Below are 24,318 nucleotides of genomic sequence, written 5' to 3'. Positions count from 1 at the left end.
GACAAGATGCATACATTCAGGCTGTGCGGACACACCAGTCATCCTACTCATTAGTCAAATGCGAGATTGAAGTAGAGAACTCTGAGGTCCCTTTCAGACTCATGATTCTATAATTTATGACAACTGGGACAAGTGCATGCAGGACAGAGTCTCATTCTAAGAGTTGTTGAGGCACCATCTATACTCAGGATGGCTGAGATTCTAAGTGCAAACAGGACAGAGTTGTTGAGGCGTCATCTACACTCAGGAAAGCTGAGATGGGCAGCGTTCACAGCTCAGAGGCTGAGACCTGATGGTGCGTGAGGCTGAGGGGCCAGGCAGATCAAGCTAACAGGAGGAAATGACCCTTCTAGGGCAAAGGCCCCAAAAAGCATGGGTCAGGAGGGGCAGATTCACAATCAGGGTTCATCAGAGGCCGCTGCTATTGCCATCAGAACCCCTGAGAATGGGCATAGCTGTTACTTGAGGTCTACTGACTTTTACGTATGCTTCTGGGTCATATTCAGTGTGATACTCTTAAGACATTTACACACATTTCTGTATTATCTCCCATACGTGACACAAGCAATCTGTACAGCCATCTCCTTGGTGCCTCTGCCATGTGGCACAATTAGGGAAAAGGGTATTTAGGTTAATCTAATGTTCTAGTTAATTATAAGTTAGTATAGAAATTATACCATACACGGCAGGGTGCGGTGGCTCACGACTGTAATCCCAGCACTTTGGGAGGTGGAGGCAGGCGGATCACCTGAGGTTAGAAGTTCGAGACCAGCCTGACCAACTTGGAGAAGCCCCATCTCTACTAAAAATACAAAAAATCCGCTGGGCGGATGCCTGTAATCACAGCTACTCAGGAGGCTGAGACAGGAGAATCGCTTGAACCCAGTGGGCAGAGGTTGCGGTGAGCTGAGATTGTGCCATTGCACTCCAGCCTGGACAACAAGAGTGAAACTCTGTCTCAAAAACAATATATATATATATATATATATATGACATGGTGTATATATATACACACACACCATACACAATATATACACCACACACATATATACCATACATATGGATATATGTATATACACCATACACATGAGTATGGTATAAGCAGAGATTTGAGGACAGAGGCAAACAGAGATAGAGTGAGAGTAGACAAAGAGAAGGAAGGAAGACTGAGAGACAGCGGGAGAAAAGGAATGAGGAAAAGAAAGAGGGAGGAAACAGAGGAGGAGGAGGGAAAAGAGAGAGACAGAGACAGAGAAAGCATGATAACATAAACAGAGAAGCAAACAGAAAGATGGGGAGAGACACCGAGAGAGAAGGAGAGACATACATGAAGAGTTAGATGTACATGCATGAGCATGCACACACATGAGCGTGTCTCCGGGAAAAAGAAAGGTAAGTCCAAGGTTAGATTTTGTAGTCAAAACCTTGGAAAGGCTTGTATTGGAACATAGGAAGTGGAACGGCTCACACAGTTGCTGAAGCTGTTTTGATGAACACAATCCAGTTCATTTCACGTAGATCTAAGCTCACGCTGTTTGGAAGGAAATTGCTCACTGCAGCTATGCTTTAGGGGTGTGATCAGAGGGGCTGGCATTGATGGAAAGCTTCTCCCCACCGCCCTAGGAGGAAGCCGGCAGATTGTGAACAGCTCTGTTCTCACAACTGTGGCAGTGTCATCTGTTTGTCAGAATCGTGACCTGAATGCAGCATTTGGGATGTGCACGTTTAGCCCGGGATTAGAATTCTCCTGGCTGCAAAATCGTTTTGCTTCTCGCTGATTTCTTACCTTTGGCAGAGAATGGCAGCACAGCAAGGAGAAATTGCTATTGTCTGGCTAAGAGTTATTTTCAGAGAGTCTTGGAGAGGCTATCTGTCCCTGAGGGAATGCAGGAGGAGAAGGAAGCCAAGAGGTAATTATTTGGCTTGACAAGTGACATAGGGTGATGTGGCTGAAGGGCCAGCAGGAGGCTGGGGTCTCCAGGAAGAGCTTTGTAAACGGAAACTTGCTTTCACTTGGAAAATGCTGTGCATATTTCTCCCCCCTGCACATCAAAGAGGACAAACTGAGCTGCAGAAGGCCTAGGGAGAGGCCAATGCAATAGTTAAGGGCATAGAGATCTGGGATGATGGGAAGCATTAGGATCTTCAGTCCAGAGTGGCAGAGGATGAGGAGGGAGAGGACAGACCTCTGAAACAAAGGAAGGGAAAGGGTGGAGTGCATGGGCTCGGTCACGAGATTCCTGGATATCAAACCCTTGAAGGTTTAGAAAGGTCATTATAGGAAAAAAAAAAAAAGCATGGATTTCTATGGTGAACAGTAAACTTGGGAAAGTTGTAGGCAAACTCAATAAACATGTTTAGAAATGATAAATGTTGAAGATATTAATACAGGCAGAAAGGGTGTAGACAAATCTCTGCAGTGCACAAGAATGGCTTCGTCTGCTCACATCCCTTGCTAAGGGGATGGCCCTTTCCAGGCTTCTCCTGCCTAACTAGCTTGGCTTCAGTTTGCCCTTCCTGGGCCCCACGACCAACTGGGCTAGGCGGGGGCACCTAACCCAAGGGCAGCCAACTCTATCCTATTGTTATTTCTCTTTTTTCCCCCCACTCAATCCTGCATGAAAAAGCTACACTTCAGACAATCCCACGACATAAAGAAGAGCATCGTCAGTACCCGGGACAGGGCAGGGCTCAACCCTCCTAAGAGTTAACTCTACATGACACCTACTGTATGCTGGGTACTCTGCTAAGTGCTTACCATACATCCCACAGTCACATTTAATTCTCATAACTCAATAAGGCAGCAACTATTTTTCATTCCATCTCACAGAGGAGAAAGTCAAATGGAGAAAGATTAGCAAACAGCTAGGATTGGAGTTCCAGTCAGTCTGACTCCTGAGCCCAAGCTTTAACTCTATACTTTAGCTCTATACTGACTCCCATCAACTCTGGCCTCTATCCTCCTCTTATTTTCCTTTTCTATTCATTCCCATTCTCTCCAATCACCCCTACCCTTTTCTATGTCATCAAACTTCTATGACTGGTTGTGAAGCTCCTAAGTGTCATTTAGGATGCTTTCAGTAAAGTCCATAGAAAACAAACTAAAATAATTTAAATAATAAAGATGATGAGATTTTTTTCCTTCACATAACAGGAAGCTTAGAGGTAAAGAAAATCCAATGTTTTTCTAGCTAATGACTCAGCATCAATGACAAGGCTCTATCTTTCTCTTCTACCATCCTTTGCTTGTTGGCTAGCTCCCCTCAGGCTCACAAGATGGCTATAGCAGCTCTGGACATCACATCCTTAAATCCCAGTTTCAGAGAAAACAAACATGGCTCCTATCTTGTGCATTTCCTTTAAATAATGAAGAAATATTTCTCAAAGTCCCTGGCAGATTTTTCCTCACATCTCATTGGTTAGGATTCAGTCACATGGCCATGCTAAACCAATCACTGGTAAGAAAAGTGGGATAACTGTTATTGTTTAGACCAACAATAATATACATGACTCAACAAGGGGACCGGTGAACAGAAGAACAGAAATCAGAATTCTGACAATGTAAAAGAAGGCAGAAGTCATTGTCAGGTAGGCGACCACAATTATTTTCTTTTGATCCCAGCAAACATCTTCTGCTTCAGTCAGTTAGCATCCTTGCACATGACTCATTCATTCTTGCCTCACTAATTTCTCATACTGTCGTTTCCTTCCTAGATACTTTCTACCTGGTCAATCTCCCCAGGATCCAGCCTGGGTCTCTTCATAACTGTTTCTCTGATGCTTAATCCTTACTAACTTTTTCCTCTCTGAACTTTCTTATATTTACTGTGACTTTTTTTTTTTTTTTTGAGATGGAGTCTTGCTCTGTCACCCAGGCTGGAGTGCAGTGGCTCAATCTCGACTAACTGCAAGCTCTGCCTCCCGAGTTCACACCATTCTCCTGCCTCAGCCTCCCAAGTAGCTGGTACTGCAGGCACCCGCCACCACGCCTGGCTAATTTTTTGTTTTTTGAGTACAGATGGGGTTTCACCGTGTTAGCCAGGATGGTCTCCATCTCCTGACCTTGTGATCTGCCCGCTTCGGCCTCCCAAGGTGCTGGGATTACAGTCGTGAGCCACCACACCGGTATAATGTAGCTATTAGCTGTTATGAAATTGTCAGGATTTACTCCTGTTTCTCAAAAAATAGTTTGGGAAACGTCATTGGAATAGAAATTAGGATAGATGATCTTTAAAGAGACTTTCACCTCTCATATTTTATGACTCCACAAGTCTACAATAACTGGTCTCTCTCCTTTGAGACTGTTCACTCACTGAGGACAGGGTCCAAGCCTATGTGTCTTTATGTGTTCAACAACATACAACGTGGTGATTGATGCATTTTGGGAATTCTGTAAATAATCATTGATTGACTGACTGGTCAATGGCTGCTCTAAACACCACTAATTCACTACTCAAGAGATTCTCACTGACTTTGGACATGAATTCTCCTAACTAGATTCAAGCAGGTGGTTGATAATTTGTTTTTCTGTCATGGCTGAATCTTAAGGTTGGTATCTGCCCTAGAATATAGGTGATTTGCCCAACGACGTTTGGACACCTGGTGAAAGGTGGAACACAGACAAGTGAGCAGGTGTACAGAGCATGAAAAAGAAGGTGTTCTAGAAGTGAGCTCAATAAACACCCACACAGAAACAGCCAGCAGAGACCATGACAGAGAGTCATGGGTAACAGCACAGGGAAAGAGCCTTAGGTGATCCAGAATTCACCAGAGAGGGTGGAGCAGATCCCCCTTGAGTGTGACTCAGGGCCAGGAGGGTTAGACATATTTAATATACTTCATGTCACTGTAATGTTCCTAAAAATAGAAGATCAAAGGTGTTCAATCTGCTTGATTGGTAAAGATATTCAGGAAATACTTTGGGCGCTGTGGCTCACGCCTGTAATCCCAGCACTTTGGGAGGCCGAGGTGGGTGGATCATGAGGTCAGGAGATTGAGACCATCCTGGCTAACACGGTGAAACCCCATGTCTACTAAAAATACAAAAAACTAGCCAGGCGTGGTAGCAGCAGCGCCTGTAGTCCCAGCTACTCAGGAGGCTGAGGCAGGAGAATGGCGTGAACCTGGGAGGCGGAGCTTGCAGTCAGCCGAGATTGTGCCACTGCACTCCAGCCTGGGCGACAGAGCGAGACTCTGTTTCAAAAAAAAAAAAAATTAAAGTGATTCAGGAAATAAAGAAAGCATTGTAGTGAACATGAGATTAAAATATAGGGAAACACCCGTCTGACATGGATGTCCTCCGCCTGTCTCCTGTAATTCCCAGCATTACCTATCCCAGCACCTGGCATGCTTCACAGCCATGGTCTGTTTATGTGTCTGACTTTGCCAGTATTGTGAGATCTGTGATGGCAGAAGCCCTGCATTGCTCATCAACATATGCCCTGTGTCTGTTGGATGAAGAGACCCGGTGTCCACTTGGCTCTAGACAGTATATGTGGTTGTCACCTCCATATATTTCATCTGCCCTTCCAGGGCACTTAGCACCCTCCCTGGGGCTCCTCTTCTCTTTTGTCCTCAGATACAGAAGCTACCCCATAGAGGATTCGATGTCCTTAGAGAATATGGAAGCTCCACTGCACAGATGAGGAAACCAAGGCTCAGATCAGGAAAATCAGGAGAAGCCAGAGGGAAGCGGTGAATCCGCAGCGCATCTCCAGCCTCAGCTGAGACCACCTCTACATCCTCACTCTTGTTGCTAGGCAGCACTGCTTCAGATTTTCAAAGTTTGCTGAAATTCTAAAATAAACCACTGAAATTGATGTGATCACTTTTAGCTTTATGGAGGGTGGAACTGAAAGGGGGTGAGTTAATACTTCATCCGTCCTCTTATAGATAAGCTTTTATTTCCACCATGACATTGGTGAAGAGACATGGATAGTAACCTGAGTAGCACAGAGGTGAGAGCTAGGGGGAAGCTGATGGAAAAGAGGAGCCCAGTAGACCTGCTGAAGCCATTGTTCCCCTTCACCACTCATTCAGTTCTGTTCCTTAGCTTGGCATTTAATGTCCTTCCCGATCTTTGCCTCACCTGCTTTGCTGGCCATATTTTTCCTAAATAATAATAATAACACAATTAGAATTTTCAAATAACTTTCACATTCACTCTTGATTTGATCCTGCAGACGACTAGATGTATCAGGGAGTAGGATTTGTCCAGGAGGAAAGATCTGGGGCATGCAGCCTGTTGACCTTGTTGAGATCAGTATGAAGTCCTGCCAGAAGCCACCTCTTCTAGATCTTGCCTGGGGCTCTCCCCCAAAGCCCTGGTCTCCCTACACACCTCATTCACTCACTCTGCATCGTTGTCACCACTCAGAATGCACAGCTGGGTGAATCCTTCCTTAACTCCTTTATATTTAATTAGAGATAGGGTCCTACTCTGTCACCTAGGCTGGAGTGCAATGGCATGATCACAGCACACTGCGGCCTCAAACTCCTGGACTTAAGTGATCCTCCCTTCTCAGTCTCCTAAGTAGCTGAGACTACAGGCCCAAGACAGTACACCCAGCTAATTTTTATTTTTTTATTTTTTGTAAAGATGAGGTCTTGCTCTGTTGCCCAGGCTGGCCTCAAACTCCTGGCCTAAAGTGATCCTGATCCTCCTGCCTCAGCCTCCCAAAGTGCTGGGATTACAGGTGTGAGCCAGTGCACCTGGCCCTCTTTCCTCAACTCCAAATTCAAGTCCCACTTACTCCATAAAACCTTCCCTGAACACTCTTGCCCTCTTAGTCCTCGCAACTTGAACCTGTTCCGATGGCCCCACCTTATGATGGGCTGCCTTGGACTACTCAGTGACTATGATGTATTCATTTCTGTCTCTCCTGAGCATGTCAGATACAACAGGCCTCAATTTCATTTACCCACAGAGCCATTGTCAGTATCAGCTGGTGACTGACAGCTCTCCTAGGGTTGTGACAAGGAGCATGTGTCAAGCTGGCACGTACCAAACATGAAGACTCGGTCTGCTTGGTGGAACTCAACTAGCCCCAAAGATCCTCTGCTGCCTAACGTCTGGGAAAATTACAGCTGAGACTGGGACCTCGAATGTCATTAATGTTTTCTATTAAAAGCACCATTTCCCGTTAATATTTGGCGGGTAATTGATCTCTAGAAGTGCAGCTCAGGGAAGGGCTGAAGGTGTTATGGCAAGGAGGGAATGACTTCATAAGTCTCCCACTGAGCTGCCACAAAGCCAAATGAAACTATCTCAGCTCCCTGAGGACCGGGAAGGCTATTAGACTAGAGCTCAGGTGAAGACTATTTGATGAGTCACTCAGTCTTCAGAGGAAAAGCCATGCTTGTAATAGCATTGGCTTGCCAAAGATAAAACAGAATTTAAAAACCAGGTAATTTTAAAAGCCCCAAATCAGGCCAGGCACGGTGGCTCACGCCTGTAATCCCAGCACTTTGGGAGGCCAAGGCAGGCGGATCATGAGGTCAGGAGATCGTAGACCATCCTGGCTAACACGGTGAAACCCCGTCTTTACTAAAAATACAAAAAATTAGCCAGGCCTGGTGGTGGGCGCTTGTGGTCCCAGCTACTCAGGAGGCTGAGGCAGGAGAATGGCCTGAACCCGGGAGGCGGAGCTTGCAGTGAGCCGAGATCGCGCCACTGCACTCCAGCCTGGGCGTAAGAGCGAGACTCCATCTAAAAAAAATAATAATAATAAAAGCCCCCCAATCAAAGGTTGAGATACTTTATAAACTTTGAACCTTGCCAAAAGAAAAGCCTGATCATTTATTGCATCTGGAAAAGAGTGTGTTTACAACTAGTAAAGAGGAAATCATGAAATTGTCATATTTTATGACTGTCAATTCACTGATGTAATTATACCCTCATTTACTTATTCTCTCAAAAATGGTATTTTTCAGGATTTCCTCTGTGCCAGGCACTACTCAAAGGTTTGCGATAAAATCTTATGGGACGTTATGCTTACATACAAGTAACTCCTGTTCTGGTGGATTGTCCTTATGTATTAAGCAAAAGATATTATTTCCATTTAACAAAAGAAGAAACAAAATTTCAGAGGAACTTGGTGAATTTCCTATGTCACATCTCAAATAATTAAGAAAGCCTTTGGCTGGGCACGGTGGCTCATGCCTGTAATCCCAGTATTTTGGGAGGCTAAGGCGGGTGGATCACGAGGTCAGGAGTTCGAGACCAGCCTGGCCAAGATGGTGAAACCCCGTCCCTACTTTTTTAAAAAAAGGAAAAGCCAGGCATTGTGGTGGGCGCCTGTAATCCCAGCTATTTGGGAGGCTGAGGCAGGAGAATCACTTGAACCCGGGAGGCAGAGGTTGCAGTGAGCCGAGACTGGGCCACTGCATTCCAGCCTGGGCGAAAGAGTGAGACTCCATCTCAAAAAAAAAGCCTTTAAATTACTGTTGTGAGAACCTTCTCTCAAACCTTGACAACAGTCCCTAAAGATCTATATTTTATCACATAAGTCAGTAATTCTCAACTTGATACCTCAATCCTGTCTCTCTGAATCACAGTAAATCTTGAAGTCCACAAAAAATGGAGGTCTTGAATTGAGGTATGCATGTCTTCAGAATTCAGGATTATATGGCCAAACTCTCTATTGCCTCCCCCAGTGGTGTGGGGAACGAAATGGTTAGCCTGAGAACCCATGCATCCCAGATTTATGTGCACAAGTCTTTTTTTTTTTTTTTTGAGACGGAGTCTTGCTCTGTCACCCAGGCTGGAGTGCAGTGGCCGGATCTCAGCTCACTGCAAGCTCCGCCTCCCGGGTTCACGCCATTCTCCTGCCTCAGCCTCCGAGTAGCTGGGACTACAGGCGCCGCCACCTCGCCCGGCTAGTTTTATGTATTTTTAGTAGAGACGGGGTTTCACCATGTTAGCCAGGATGGTCTTGATCTCCTGACCTCGTGATCCACCCGCCTCGGCCTCCCAAAGTGCTGGGATTACAGGCTTGAGCCACCACGCCCGGCCTACAAGTCATTTTTTATACAGACAAGAAACTCTTTTCTTGTACCAACAGAGCTAATCTTAGGGTCAGGAATATTCCTGAAGAATCTGGCAGAGACTCAACTCTGGGGTGCTGGGTAGCTTGTTTTAAGGTTGCATGAGACTAAATTTATTCTTCCCTCATGCTTAATTGGAGTATTCATTTCCCCTCTCTGGCTCCCTGATCCGAAAGAAACATCTATTACTGACACAGAGGAACAAAAGGACGTCTCCTCCAATTTGTTAATTATGTTCTGTTCTGTGAACAACAACAGGAGAATAAACTGTTGAAAAGAGAAAAAAACCCAAGTTCTGGCCTTTCTGGGAGGGGTGCGGCATCCGTATACAGGAAGAGATGGAGCCATCTCTTTAAAGGACGAATAGGTTGATTTTGGGTGGGCTTTGTCAGTTTCATTTCCACACATCGGCTCTGAGGGGCACCCGCGTAGCAGCTTGATTTGGCTGGGCCCCAGTGGCATTTTCATACTTGTAGGTGGAAGATGAGGAAGCCAGGTGGAGAGGAAGTGAGGGACTCTGTATTAACAGACGATGATGTCTGAACAATGTGATGGTTTCAAATGCTGTGTACCTGATTGATCTGTCCTTTCCTTGTCTTCAAGAATTCATGTATAAATGTTTTAGAAGATTGCTAATGTCATGCCAGTGAATCTCTTCCAGAGCTCTTTTTTGGGGAATAAATAGCTACAGTCTCTTCTGCTTCGATGTTGCTCATCTTTTCTGATGGCATTGTGTGGAATCAACGGGCAACATTTCAACTTTCCGCATGCAGACACACACCACACACACGCATACACACACACGCACACACACACACGCACGCACAGACACACACTCTCATTCTCTCTCTGTTTAGAAATTTTTGCCTTGTAGCCTACTTTTTAAGGAGGCTCTTAGCTAATTTTTTAAGTCCCTAACTGGGCTTAATTTTTTTTTTTTTTGAGACAGAGTCTCGCTCTGTTGCCCAGGCTGGAGTGCAGTGACAGGATCACTGAACCCTCTATCTTCCCAGGCTTAAGCAGATCCTTCCACCTCAGCCTCCTGGGTAGCTGGGACTACAGGTGCACACCACCACATCCAGCTAATTTTTAAAACTTTTTTAAAGATTGAATCTCCCTATGTTGCCCAGGCTGGTCTCAAACTCCTGGGCTCAAATGATCCTCCTGCCTCAGGCTACCAAAGTGCTGAGATGAAAGGCATGAGGCACCGCACTGGGCCAGGCTTTTTTATTTATTTATTTATTTATTTATTTATTTGAGACCGAGTCTTGCTCTGTCACCAGACTGGAGTACAGTGGCTCAGTCTCGGCTCACTGCAACCTCTGCCTCTCAGGTTCAAGTGATTCTCCTGCCTCAACCTCCCGAGTAGCTGGGATTACAGGCATGAGCCACCACGCTCAGCTAATTTTTGTGTTTTTAGTAGAGACAGCGTTTCACTGTGTTGGCCAGGCTGGTCTTGATCTCTTAACCTCGTGATCCATCGCCTCGGCCTCCCACAGTGCTGGGATTACAGGCGCGAGCCACCGGCCTGGCCAGCTTTCACTTTTTAAAAGCCTTACCTGTCTGTCAACTCTCCTCAAGTGCATTCTTTTTAGACAATGGCAAGGCTGGAAATACAAAGGCTTTTTTGTTTTAATTCAATGCTGGGCATAAAACAGGCACTCAAACTATTGGTGAATGGAGGCCCCTACCTGGGGAAACTCTTCCTAAGCCATGAGCAATAGGAAGCCTTACTCCTAAAAGAGAGGAGCTATTACAGTGATTTGGGAAACACGGTTGAGGATTAGAACTCAATCAACAGACAGAAGGCAACTCCATCTTAAGCAGAAGGCAATGCTAGTTTTATCTCTGAGGACCAACATTTTAACCTTGAACGAGGTTAAATTAATCTTGCTTAAATTTTCTGAGCCTCCATGTCCTTGTCTGTAAAATAGGGACAATATTACTGCATAGCTTGGAGAGCTGTTGTGAGAATCGGATGACACAAGCATGTATAGCATGTATAGCACGGTGCCAGGCACATGAAAAACACTCTGTAATTGAGCTCTTATAATTATAATAATACTCTGATAATTATTCCAGTAACCCAGAGGCCTTCTGGTGGGCTAGAAAGATCACTGGCTTAGGAGCCAGAAACCAGGGAGCCTGCATTTAAAGTATCAGTCAAAAGGTAGCTGTGCCTATCACTGATTTCACATATGATGTCCCATTCCCCAATGCAATTTAAATGGCAGTGGAGTTACACACATTCTCTCTCCCCACTAAGATGTGAGAAATAACAGGGAAAAGCCAAAGTGTGACAAAGAGTGTTTCCATTTAATTTATTGAGTAGGCTACCTTTATGGCCTTTTTTTTTCTTAAAATGCTTGGGGCCAAGTTGGAGAAAAGCTAATAGGAACATTTTCTGAGGAAAAGTGTTCTACAAGCTTCACTGGAAGAAGATGGACTATCTTTCTCTTTTAAAAGGCTTTTTGTGAGGAGCTCCAGATGAGCCACAAAACAGCAAGATCCATCATTTTGGCAGGATGGTTTTGCAAGGGGGCCCTCCAGCCCTAACCGTAGCCCTAAATAGCAATCTCTACTTATCTGGGACAATTTCATAGAAAAAGAGGAGAAGCAAAACCACTTTTCATAGAGTTTCAGTTTCTTATTAGATCTGTAGAGAGCTCCCAAACTTTAGAAAAAAGGACAATAGAATGTTTCAATGGTTTTCATGATGACTTCCTTCCATTGCTTATTCCTTATTTTTACTCGGCATATCCACACAGCATATGGCTATTTCCAACCTCATTCTACTTAATATGATGATGAATATACATTTTCATGAATTGGCAGAGCTTACGTATCCATCACTTATAATATTCCTCGGCTGTGAGATTTCCTACGTGTCATAAAACTAGAATTATTACATGATAAAGCTAGATAGATAGCTATATTATAGCTCACAAAAGCCAACTTTTATGAAACCCTATGTGTCACGCACTGTGCTAAATGCTTTGCATATTCATTTCACGTAACCATCCTAATAGTCCCATGAGGTAGGTCCTACTCAGCTTTCCATTTCACAGATGAGGAAACCAAGGCTAAGGTGGCTAAATGGCTTGTTCAGAGTCACGCAGCTAGCAGGGCTGAAATGCAAACTTACACTTAGCCACTTTATGTTTCAGAAGAGGATCCTTGGAGTGCCAAAGAGGTGTGTGAGTGTGCTCAGAGCCATCCAATGAGTTAGTGGCCATGAGAGCTGGAACCCAGTTTTCTGGACTCTGAGGTCCCTGATCATTCCGCTGTATACCTACCTCACTCTGCCTCTCAGCAAGAGAGGTGGGGCTCCTGTATCTTTTTGGAACTCTCCTTTTCCTTCCCGTGTTTGCAAAATCCACAGTGAATACTCTTATGTAATTGAAAATTAAATTGTTATGTAAATTACTTTGACAACGACACAGCTCCTGTTTTTTCATTCCTGCTCCTCAAGTCATATTCTCTTGGAGCAGTCTACATTTTCCAAATTTTTAGGTTCAGAAAACTCCCTTGAAATCCACAAGAACTCTCCTGGAATCCTCAAACGACAGCTCTGAGGCACCAGATTCCTCTGGGACAAGATAACTGTCCACTCCAGTCGATCAGTTGCTAGGGCTTTGTCTCTTTAGGAAGCAGAAGAAAACCCACGTGTCCTCCCCATAACAGAACCTAAATGAAGAAAATGATCAGATAAGAAATGCACCCAGATTCAAATTAAGTTTAAACAAGCTAAACAATCTTGTTTTCAGCCTGTTCCTTCTAGATATAGCCTGGGCAGATCCTTAAACAAATGGTCTCAATGTGCATTACCCACACCTGTCAAAATCGCATGCGGTTCTAGCCGATCCGGGTATCACTGTTTGTATCCCATGAGGAGAATGATGGATGAGACCTGTTCCTTGTGTGTGGCATTGTTTATTTACTTTCCAGATGAATTCATATTACAAGAAACCTCTGGAATGGTTGTTATCCCTGTAATCTAATTTACTGCTCTGGGCACCTGATATGTTCTATACCTTAGATAATGTTAATTTTATTCTTTTGTGAGCTGTGCCTGGTGTTCACAAAAAGCCATAAGATGTAATTTATTTCTCCCCACTTGCCTTCTAAATATTAATTCTATTGAAAAATGGTTAAATCGATTATGTAAATCATGGTCATTGCAACCACTTTAAAGGTTAACCCTGTCATCATGTAACCAGATAATTAATTTGAGTTCGCTTCCAAGCACTAACTCTCAGGAAAGCCAAGGTGTAATGGGTTGGAGTACCCTATTGTGGAGGTCACTGTGTGCCTGCCTGTGATTAAATTGGGAAGAAACAAATCTCAAAGTTTTGAGAACAAAAGCTCCTTTGGGCCATCGAAGAGCCCAGTGCATCATGGGATTAGAGCCACACTTTGTCTGGAATTTTAGGAGATAGATTTTACTTATACATCTTCTGCTTCCTTGAGTAAGTGCCACTTCCTTTATTGGGAAGCCAGGCATGGTTTGGTTTCAGGGATTCTGGGGCAGTCCTGCTGCTTCCAACAAAAAAAAACTTCACCCACTTTCCAAAAATTACAGGCCAGAGGAGACCTTATCAGATGTTGTCATTAGCTTCAACTGTCTGTTGCCACACCTTACGCCTGAGCACACCCACTGATGAGTCGCCCATCCAAGGGCATGAGCCACCAGTCTGGGTTGATAGAGGATCCCTCATTGCCAGCTGAATTGGAGGATCTTTTCCACTGATTCATGCTCCTTAGTCAGGGCTGGAGCTGGGTGATGTGCACTTGAAGCTTATTCAATTTTTCAGGCCTTCTTTTTTTTTTTGAGACAGAGTCTCGCTCTGTCGCCCAGGCTGGAGTGAGTGGCGCGATCTCAGCTCACTGCAAGCTCCGCCTCCCGGGTTCCCGCCATTCTCCTGCCTCAGCCTCCCAAGTAGCTGGGACTACAGGCGCCGCCACCTCGCCCGGCTAGTTTTTTTGTGTTTTTTTTAGTAGAGACGGGGTTTCACCGTGTTAGCCAGGATGGTCTCGATCTCCTGACCTCGTGATCCGCCCGTCTCCGCCTCCCAAAGTGCTGGGATTACAGGCGGGAGCCACCGGGGCCGGGCGTGGTGGTGGGCATCTGTAGTCACAGCTTCTCTGGAGGCTGAGGCAGAAGAATGGCGTGAACCCGGGAGGCGGAGCTTGCAGTGAGCAGAGATCACACCACTGCACTCCATCCTGGGCGATTGAGCCAGACTCCGTCTCAAAAAAAGAAAAGAAAAATATAAATTTAAAATTAGATGCAAAATGAGTATGTACTTAGAATGTGAAAAGAAACCACAGTCATGAATTTTAAAAAGCTAACACTATAAATATAACTGAAGCCATAAAATGACACTATTTTATTTTTTAATTTCCTGATATGCCTTTATAATACATTTTTCCTAATTTTCTGACTGCCTACTCTTTGATCGTGTCTTTGTATGACAGCAATTTTGTAATACCATTTTCTATAGAGAGAATAGGAAGATAATTTCATCTTCCCTCTACCATAGATCATCGGAATTTGTTCCTTATTATTGATAGGTTGAAGAAAAGATACCAACTTTACAGAGACATACTTGCTATTTTTAAGACAGTTTCAGATTTAGACCCTACAAAAAGAGGAATTCTGATCAATTCTATTTCATGTAATTTCCATCAAAAAATTTAAAAAGTATATTTAAGGTGAGTTTATAGTTGTGTATGTTGCATTATTGAGTATCTCCCTGACAAGAGAGAGCTTCAATTTTGACTAGGCATTGATGCGAACCAAGTCATTCTCTGCTTCAGTTTTACTCATGTGATGATTAGAACTTTCCCAGACTAGCTTGGCTCCAAACATCTCAAAGCTTATTTCTTCTCCAATACCCAGATACTTTCCTGCCAGTTGTGGTGAATTCATTTATATTCTGATGCAACTTCTGGCCTTGCACCTTAAGTTATGATGCTAAGTAAGTCAGCACGGTCAGTGTTAGGTATATTTCTGGAAGTATTACTCCACTGAAATGACTACATATGGAAGTGATTAAAAGTCATATGCAGGCTGGGTGTGGTGGCTCATGCCTGTAATCCCAGCACTTTGGGAAGCCAAGGTGGGCAGATCACTTGAGGTCAGGAGTTGGAGACCAATCTGGCCAACATGGTGAAACCCTGTCTCTACTACAAATACTAAAATAAGCTGGGTGTGGTGGTGGGTGCCTGTAATAACAGCTACACAGGGGGCTGAGGCAAAAGGATCACTTGAACCTGGGAGGCAGAGGTTTCAGTGAGCCGAGATCAAGACACTGCACTCCAGCCTGGGCGACAGAGCGAGACTCCGTCTCAAAAAAAAAAAAAAAAAAGAAAAACAAAACAAAAACTATATATATGTGTGTATATATATGTATGTATGGATATATATTTTATATATCTCCCCTCAAACCCAGACTAAATATATCCCCAACTCAAATTCCCCTTAGCCAGCCCATGACCATTGCAGAGCCACCTGCTAGATGAGGAAGCAGGACAGAAGGGAGGTTGTAATGAAAAGCTATTGACCTCCCCTCCAATTAAAATATCCCCCCTCCAATTTTGCCCTTCTTATGATCATATGGATACATTGTTAGCACCTCTTATAAGTCCTGGAAAGGGGCCCTTGGGGAATGACTTTCAAACTTCACCTTCACAGTCTCTCTGCCTCTATTTCTCCATGGTGTCTAGTGGTTTCCTGTCTTCCCTCTCCTGCAGGCACCTAACCCTACTCGTCAAACTTTGAGCACCAAATTACATCTCTGCCTGCTTGAGTTCATTTCTTTTTGACTTGTCTCTTGGATTACTTCTCTTCTTCTTTCTCTCTAATTATCTAGAACATTCCAAAGTATCCCTCAAATTTTTCACCTTTTCAAGAAGCTGACATCTGTCGCTGACATCCACAGCCTCTATGATTTGTGAATATCTCAGGCGGGTGACACACAGCACAGACTCTGTCATCTGGTCACCTGCATGTTCCTCCAGGGTTTCTCCCCTACCAGCCTAGCTCAAAAGCCCTCTTGTTTGATCCCAAGAAATTGCTACAGCACATGCTGTTGGGGCGCCTCAGTGTGTAGGGGGCTCCTGGAGGGATCCTTTAAGCCTGCCTCTCCCTCTCTGGTAGTTGTAACTAGAAAGGGTATTCTGCAAAAAACACCAAATTTCTCCCTAGGTCTTCTCAGCCTCCTTACCAGGCAGCAAGAGCTGAGAGAACTTTGAGTAGAATATTCTAAACCTTGCTCCTGATCTGCTTCCTTGCCTTAAGAAAAATATTTTCCCCCAGATTCTGCTGTCTCTAGACTCATTCTCAACTCACTGATTTCTTTCAAATTTCCGTCATTCTCAGAGACCATAGGGCAGAACGCAAAGAACATAACGTAGGAGTCAAACGGAGCCAAACACTTCAGTCACTCATGAGGTGGCTGTGTGTCCTTAGGTAAGTTCTGTAGCTTCTCTGAGCCCCAGCTTCCTTATAACACCATTGCAGTCCTAACAGCTGTGAGAATTACACATGATGCCTGCAAATTTCATGAAACAGCGCTTGGTGGTTAGTAGTTGGTTTTGAAAAGGTTATGCTAAAATTCCAGGGCCTCTGGGGGGTGACGCTTTGCTAGGTTTTCCTTTCTCCAGGTAGCTTTCAGAGGTAAAACCTCAGACCCCCACACTGCCCACCCCTGATTTTTTTTTTTTTTTTTTTTTGAGATGGAGTCTGGGTCTGTTGCCTACACTCTAGTGCAGTGGTGGTAAACCCCAGACCCCAACACTGCCCACCTCTGCTTTTGTTGTTGTTGTTGTTTTTGAGACGGAGTCTCGCTCTGTCACCCAGGCTGGAGTGCAGTGGCCTGATCTTGGCTCACTGCAACCCCCGCCTCCCGGGTTCCCACCATTCTCCTGCCTCAGCCTCCCGAGTAGCTGGGACTACAGGCGCCCGCCACCTCGCCCGGCTAGTTTTTTGTATTTTTTGGTAGAGACGGGGTTTCACCGTCTTAGCCAGGATGGTCTCCATCTCCTGACCTCGTGATCCGCCCGTCTCGGCCTCCCAAAGTGCTGGGATTACAGGCGTGAGCCACCGCGCCCGGCCTCCCTGCTTTTCTTTTTTGTGAAGAGTATAACATACTTCTCCGGCCTTGTGTGTCTTGATCATATCTATAGATTGGGCTCTAAAAATTGCTGGGGTCTGGTGGACAGAGTTCTGTTGGTTCAGCCACGAAGGGCCACACCGCCTGACTCTAGAGGATAAATATTCATTTCCCTTCCCTGAATTTTAAAAGAAGTTGATATTATAACGAACAAGCCCACTGGTGACAGCACAAACACCAGCATTGTCTGCTGGGTGAGACGGCGGCGGCATGTTCTGCACAGCTCGTCTTGCAGGAAATGTTCCAGGCATTCAAATGCAAATGAGCACAGAGCCAGCCTGCACTGATTTGCATTCGCTCTCGGGAACCTGGTTTTTCCCTCTTAAATTCACGTTATGTGCAGATACGATACTGCACTGATGGGGCCAAAATAACGTTTTGCCTTTTCCACTCTGTCTTTTTTATCCGGTTTTGCAAATCCTTCTCCCTAAACCCCATTCTTTCACTATATTGTTTAATTTTGCCCTCATTTTGCCAAAATTCCCTTGTGCTGTGCTCCCGCCAGCCCAGCCATCCTCTCTGGCTTCATTCTGTGTCCCAGCTCACTCGGTGCTTCTCCTTCTCCTGCGGGATTTTGCAGCTGTTCTCTTGCGTTCTTCTCCCACCGCGACCTTTTGCCCAAGTTCTACAAAAAGCACATGAGAGGCAGCCAATAGTGGACACATGTGGAGGACCAGGAAAGCTGGATATGCCTAGAATCCGATGCCAGACCTTGAGGGATTCAAGGCTCCATTAAAGAAAATTTTATTGATGTCTCACATACATAGAGTGCATAAACCACGGAATCCGGATGAATTTTCATAAAAATACAAAATAATTAGCCGGGCTTGGTGGTGTGCACCTGTAATCCCAGCTGCTTGGGAGGCTGAGGCAGGAAAATCACTTGAACCTGGGAGTCGGAGGTTGCAGTGAGCAGGGATCATGCCACTGCACTCCAGCCTGGGCGACAGAGCGAGGCTGTCAAGGCAGGAAGGCAGGCAGGAAGGAGAATTAGAACAGTAGGACATTGCTAGAAAGTAATCACTTCCCTCTCCCAAGGGTAACCACTCTTCTGACTCCTAGACCGTAATTTTGCTAATAGTGACCTTGACCTAATAGAAAAATACAATAGGTACTTTACTGTGCTGCTGTTTCTATTTTGTTTGTAAGGTTTATCCATGCTGCTGCTCCTTCTCACCTCTGTGTGCTGTCTTCTGTTGTGTGGGTATCCATCCTGCCTGAAATGGATTTTCAGGTTGCTTTCTATTTGGGGCTATGAACATTGTTTCGTGTGTCTTTTGGTGAGTACATGGACACAATTTTGTTGGATATGTGCTTACAAGTGATGCTGTTGCCTCATAAGTAAATCTTATGGCTTTTCATGAGACTGTTTTGATGACAGGGGTGTTTTGAGGAGGTCTGAAGAACTTTGGTAATTAAGTGACTTGTAAAATTACAGGTTTGTTATGTGCTGTGGACTGAATCATGTCCCCCCAGATTCATTTGTTGAAGCTCTAACCCCAATATGACTGTGTTTGGAGATACGCCTTTTAGGAGGTAATTAAGGGTAAGTGAGGTAAAAAAAAAAAAAAAAAAAAAGATGGAGTCTTAATGTGGTAGAATCCTTTTAAGAGGAGGAGGAGGAGAGAGTTCAGTCTCTCAACATGCACACACCAAGACAAAGCCCTGTGAGCACAGAGCAAGAAGGTGGCCTTCTGCAAGCCAGGAAGAGAGCCCTCACCAGAACCTGACCCAGCCAGACCTTGATCTGGAACTTCTAGTCCTCAGAACTGTGAGAAAATAAAATTCTGTTGTTTAAGTCACGTAGCTGATACGGCAGCCTGAACAGACTGACATTTTGTTCTTTGAAATTGGAAAAGTACCCTTTTAAAAAAAATTATGGGCTGGGCATAGTGGTTCGCACCTATAGTTCCAGCACTATGAGAGGCTGAGGTGGGAGGAAACTTGAGCCCAGGAGTTCAAGAGTTCAAGACCAGACCAGCCTGGGTGACAGAGAAAGTCCCTGTCTCTACAAAAAAAAAAAAAAATTAGTCAGGTGTGGTGGTACATGATGGAAATTATATGAAATAGAATTGATCAGAATTCCTCTGTTTGTGGGGCCTAAATCTGAAACTGTGTTAAAAATAGCAAGTATGTCTGAGTAAAGTTGGTATCTTTTATTCAACCTATCAATAATACTTAGGAAGCTGAAGTGGGGGGACTACTTGAGCCCAGCAGGTCAAGGCTGCAGTGAGTTGTGATGGCAGCACTACACTCCAGCCTAGGCAATAGAGTGAGACCGTATTTAAATATTATTATTATTTTGTGGTAAAATAGACACAACAAAATTTGCCATCTTAACCATTTTATTTATTTATTTATTATTTTTTAGACAGACTCTTCCTCTGTCGCCAGAGTGGAGTGCAGTGGCATGATCTCAGCTCACTGCAACCTCTGCCTCCCGGGTTCAAGCAATTCCCCTGCCTCAGCCTCTGGAGTAGCTGGGATTACAGGCGCCCGCCTCATGCCCGACTAATTTATCTTAACCATTTTTAAGTGTATAGTTTAATGGTATTAAATACACTCATAATGTTATTTAACCATCACCTCCATTCATCTACATAACTGTTTTCACCTGGTAAAATAGAAACTCAATAGCCACTAAACAGTAACTCCTCATTCCCCCTCCCTTCATTCTGACAACCACCATTCCACTGCCTGTCTCTATGATTTTGATTACTTTAATCACCTCATTTAGGTAGAATCATACAATATTTCATTCTTTTGTGTCTGGCTTATTGCACTTAGCATAATGTCCTCATAGTTCATCCATGTTGTAGAATATGTCAGAATTTCTTTCCTTTTTAAGGCTGAATAATACTCCATTGTATGTATAGAACACATTTTGCTTATTCATTCCTCTGTCAATAGACACTTGAGTTGCTTCCATATTTTAGTTATTGTAAATAATGCTGCCATAAACATAGTATGCAACTATTTATTTGAGATCCTCTTTCCAATTCTTTGGGAGTGCATACTCAGAAGTAGAATTGCTGCATCATATGGTGATTCTATTTTTAATTTTTTGAAGAACCTCCATACTATTTTCCACAGTGACTATAACCATTTGACATTCCCACCAACAGTGCACAAAGGTTCCAATTCCTTCACATCCTTGTCAACACTCATTTTCTGTTTAGTTTTTTTTTTAATAGTAATCATCTTAATGGTATGGAGTGAGTGGTATCTTACTGTAATTTTGATTTGTATTTCTTTTTTTTTTTTTTTTTTTAGATGGAGTCTTGCTCTGTCACCCAGGCTGGAGTGCAATGGCCCGATCTCGGCTTACTGCAACCTCCATTTCCTGGGTTCAAGCGATTCTCCTGCCTCAGCCTCCCAAGAAGCTGGGATTACAGGTGCATGCAACCATGCCTGACTACACTTTTTTTTTTTTAGTAGAGATGAGATTTCACCACATTGGCCAGGCTGGTCTCAAACTCCTGACCTCAGGTGATCTGCCCGCCTTGGTCTCCCAAAGTGCTGGGATTATAGGCATGAGCCACCACACCAAGGATACTGATTTGTATTTCTCTTATCATGAGTGAGGGAAAAGTATCATTTTAACATTGCTAGTAATTTTCTATTATTTATGGACCACTTTCTCATTTGGGGAAAATCACCAATGAGCCCTTAGTCATGTAGATGTGAAGCAATCACTGCCCCCTGTTTGAAGGAGCCCTGATGTCACCCTATTGGCTGCAATGCAGATGTTTCATATAAGATGTGGGTTCAGTGCATTCTTAGCAGGACTGAGTGTTTGCAGGCTTGAAAAATGCTCATCTGTCTTGCCTCTATTTGAATTTAGAGTGGATTGGTCCTAAAAATTGTTTGCTTTGGGGAGATGGGTGATCCTCTTTGTGGAAGAGTGGCTCAGAAAGGATCAGCCTCTACTGAGGGCTGCTCGTGTCTTGGACCCTGAAGGGAGGGGGCCTGTGTCGCCCAGAGGTCACCATGAGAGGGGGACGTCACACCGCCTGGGGTTTCCCATTGAGCTGCCCGTTGTGTTGAGCACTTTATAGGAACCATCTCATTTAATTGGCATAAACCCATTTAAGGTGAGTATTATTATTATCTTCATTTTATAGATGAGCAAAATAAAGCTTAGCGAAATTAACTAACTTATCCAAGATCATAGAACTCGTGAGTCACAAGGCTAAGATTCAAGATGAGTCTGATTTCAGAATCTTTAACCAGTGTGTCCTGCTCACACATACTCATACACATGTGTGCACATGGGCCAGGAGAGAGATGCAGATTTAGTCTTCCCTTTGCTGATCATGGAGGAAAGATCCTAGAAGTACCTAAGACTAAGTTTGGATGTTGCAATTTCATGGGTGTGCCAGAGGCTCCACTGCTGTGCAGGGTATTTTCTCTCTGCCCCACTCCCTTCCCCAATCCATTCTCTGCCCATCTCTACTCTGCTTTATGCCGTGGGACACTGATGCCTGTAGCCTGCATCTCTACTGCCTCTTGCTGGCTGACTGCCAGGTCGATTTGATCCCGGGAGACAGTGGCAGGGCATCAGAGAGTGGAAGGAGAGGACAAATGGAAAACTCTCTCCATGACTTCAGCATCTGCCAGGTGGCCTCGCCTTCCCTTTACAGCTCTCACCCAGCTCTGGTAACTCTATTTCTTCCTTGTCTTTCGAATTTTGGGGTGCTAATAACTTCCAAAGTTGCTAATATCTGCATAGCTTTAATCTCTGATGTGTTTCCATAATCCAGATCACACATCGGTAAATAGTTCTTCATAAAATCTCTCCATTTGAGGAATGAAGGCAGTCTTCATTCACCGGTATTGAATTCTGTGTCCTCTCAGAACCCTGAAGGATCCACATGGTTTTAGTTAAGTCAAATCAGCCAGACTTTGGCAAAAGCACTGTTAACAATTGTTACTGTATTCCCTGGACTTGGGAGCAAGATCACTGTCAATCAGCTTGGTACTTCAGAGGATGGGAGTCTTGGACTTCTTCCTCTCTGGAGCCAGGGAAGTTTGAGGTCTGGACTTGAAGAAAGAGACCCAAGGTCTCTTTGGTGGGCAGTCATCTCGCCCCTGCAACAGGGTGATAGGTGGAGGGAGATACTAAGGATAGACAATGCCAGTAGGAAATTCCTCATGGAAAGTCATGGTCCATGGACACAAACCAAATCAGGCTCAGATTAGTTAACAGTGGCTCAAAGATAGGGAAAAAATACACACTTTCCCCTTTTATTTTTTGAGATGGAGTCTTGCTCTGTCACCCAGGCTGGAGTGCAATGGCGTGATCTTGGCTCACTGCAACCTCCGCCTCCTTGGTTCAAGCAATGCTCCTGCCTCAACCTCCCGAGTAGCTTGGATTACAGGTGTCTGTAATATTTTGTATTTTTCATAGCGACGAGGTTTCACCATGTTGGCCAGGCTGGTCTTGAACTGCTGACCTCGGGTGATCCACCTGCTCGGCCTCCCAAAGTGTTGGGATTACAGGCGTGAGCCACTGTGCCAGGCTTCGTTTTTAACTAGTTCAGCAGGAATTTATGATTTTGGCACCCCACCCTGCACCCCCCCAAAAAAACTTTACAAAACCAGAAAACAAAAATAATGAAAAAGATAAGATACTCCAGACTTGAAGTTCAGCCAAATATATATGTATCTATTTAGTTGTCAGCTTTGGGGTTTGGGACATCAGTGCACTCTGCGACAACTTTTGCTCACAATTATCAGCATGTGATTGCAGAAAAACAGGAGGAATTCTCTCCTGATGTATCCTCTACAGTAGACATGCTCCTTTTTGTGCCTGCTCTGCCTCTTTTCCTTTGGAACTCTCCTACACTTCATATGATTTGTGGGTCCTGTCAGTCAAGAGTTCTTACTTCCTCTGCCATGAGGGCAGGTTCACAACCCAGTCTGACTGACAGGATTACTCTGGAACTGTGCATGCTCTAGGGACAGACCTGAGGCCAGTCAGAATCATGCATTAATGTAGATCTTGGGAAAGAAGCTTTAAGAGGTAAGTAAGCTGGAAGCCGCCCCAGCCATCTTGCCTCACAAAGAGAAAGTCTTTCAGATCATAAAGCCAAGCAGAGTGAGAGATGGAATAGGAAGAGTGCCCTTGGCTGTTATTGGATCCCCTGAAAACAGTGATGCCTGTAGCCCGCTCCTGGGACATCCATTCATGTGCGCCAACTATTTCCCCATTTAAAATTAAGTGGCCAGGTGCAGTGGCTCACACTCGTAATCCCAGCACTTTGGGAGGCTGAGGCGGGAGGATTACCTGAGCTTAGGAGTTCAAGACCAGCCTGGGCAACATAGCAAGACCCCATCTTTAAAAAAAAAAAAAATTTAGCCTGGCCAACATTGACGAAATCCCATACATATATACATGTGTATGTATATATGTATGTGTGTGTATGTGTGTGTGTGTGTGTGTGTATACATAAAATATCTGGGCATGGTGGTATGGTTATAGTCCCAGCCACTCAGGAGCTTGAGGTGGGAGGATCACCTAAGCTCAGGGAGGTCAAGGCTGCAGTGAGCCAAGATTCTGCCATTGCACTTCAGCCTTGGTGACAGAATGAGATCCTGTCTCAAAAAATAAAATAACTAGAGCTAGTTGTGTTTCTATCATTGTAAAGTGAAAAGGCCTCCACTAATTCTTCTACCCTCAAGAATAACTAATGTTAATATGAAAGGGTGTGTTGTCTTTCTCCATAAAGCTTCAAAGAAGAGAGTTGTTGCTGTTCCACCTGTTTCAACAGAGAAGCTCCTCCTTCTACAGATCCCCTAAATTCCTCCTGTGGCAACGTAACTACGATTCTTTTGTTCTTTTCTTCAGTGAATGTGCAAAATAGCTGGTTACCATCTTCCGTAGAGTAATCTTTGTATCCTCTAGGAAAGACAATTGTCGACAGTTAACAGGTTACCCCAAAGCTCGTTTCCTCCAGGCCGAGAATCCTAGTATAATAACTTAAGTCCTTCTCAAAGATATTTTGTAGTATGCTTGTCTCTGAATTATAGACTTTTGAACTTTCCCTTTTGATCTGGAAAGGTAAAGGAAGCCCCCCAAAATTGGCATGGAAGG

The 24,318-nt window shown here is 44.4% G+C and overlaps 1 long non-coding RNA gene across 3 annotated transcripts in view; it reads left to right on the top strand.

Annotated features, from left to right (window-relative positions):
• Positions 1 to 24,318, top strand: part of LOC117063085 — a 60,046-nt gene that overhangs the window by 24,228 nt on the left and 11,500 nt on the right. For 2 of the 3 annotated variants that reach the window (XR_004428726.1, XR_004428717.1), the window contains one exon: positions 5,579 to 5,801. The exons of the other annotated variant lie outside the window; for it this stretch is intronic. This is a non-coding gene — a long non-coding RNA (uncharacterized LOC117063085). Of the gene's footprint in view, positions 1 to 5,578; positions 5,802 to 24,318 lie in introns of those variants that run through there. 3 annotated transcript variants of the gene reach the window in all.

Source organism: Trachypithecus francoisi, unplaced genomic scaffold (assembly GCF_009764315.1).
Source record: "Trachypithecus francoisi isolate TF-2019V2 unplaced genomic scaffold, Tfra_2.0 Contig01554, whole genome shotgun sequence".
In the NCBI taxonomy this organism is placed as follows: domain Eukaryota; kingdom Metazoa; phylum Chordata; class Mammalia; order Primates; family Cercopithecidae; genus Trachypithecus; species Trachypithecus francoisi.
This window is presented reverse-complemented; position numbering and strand designations above follow the sequence as displayed.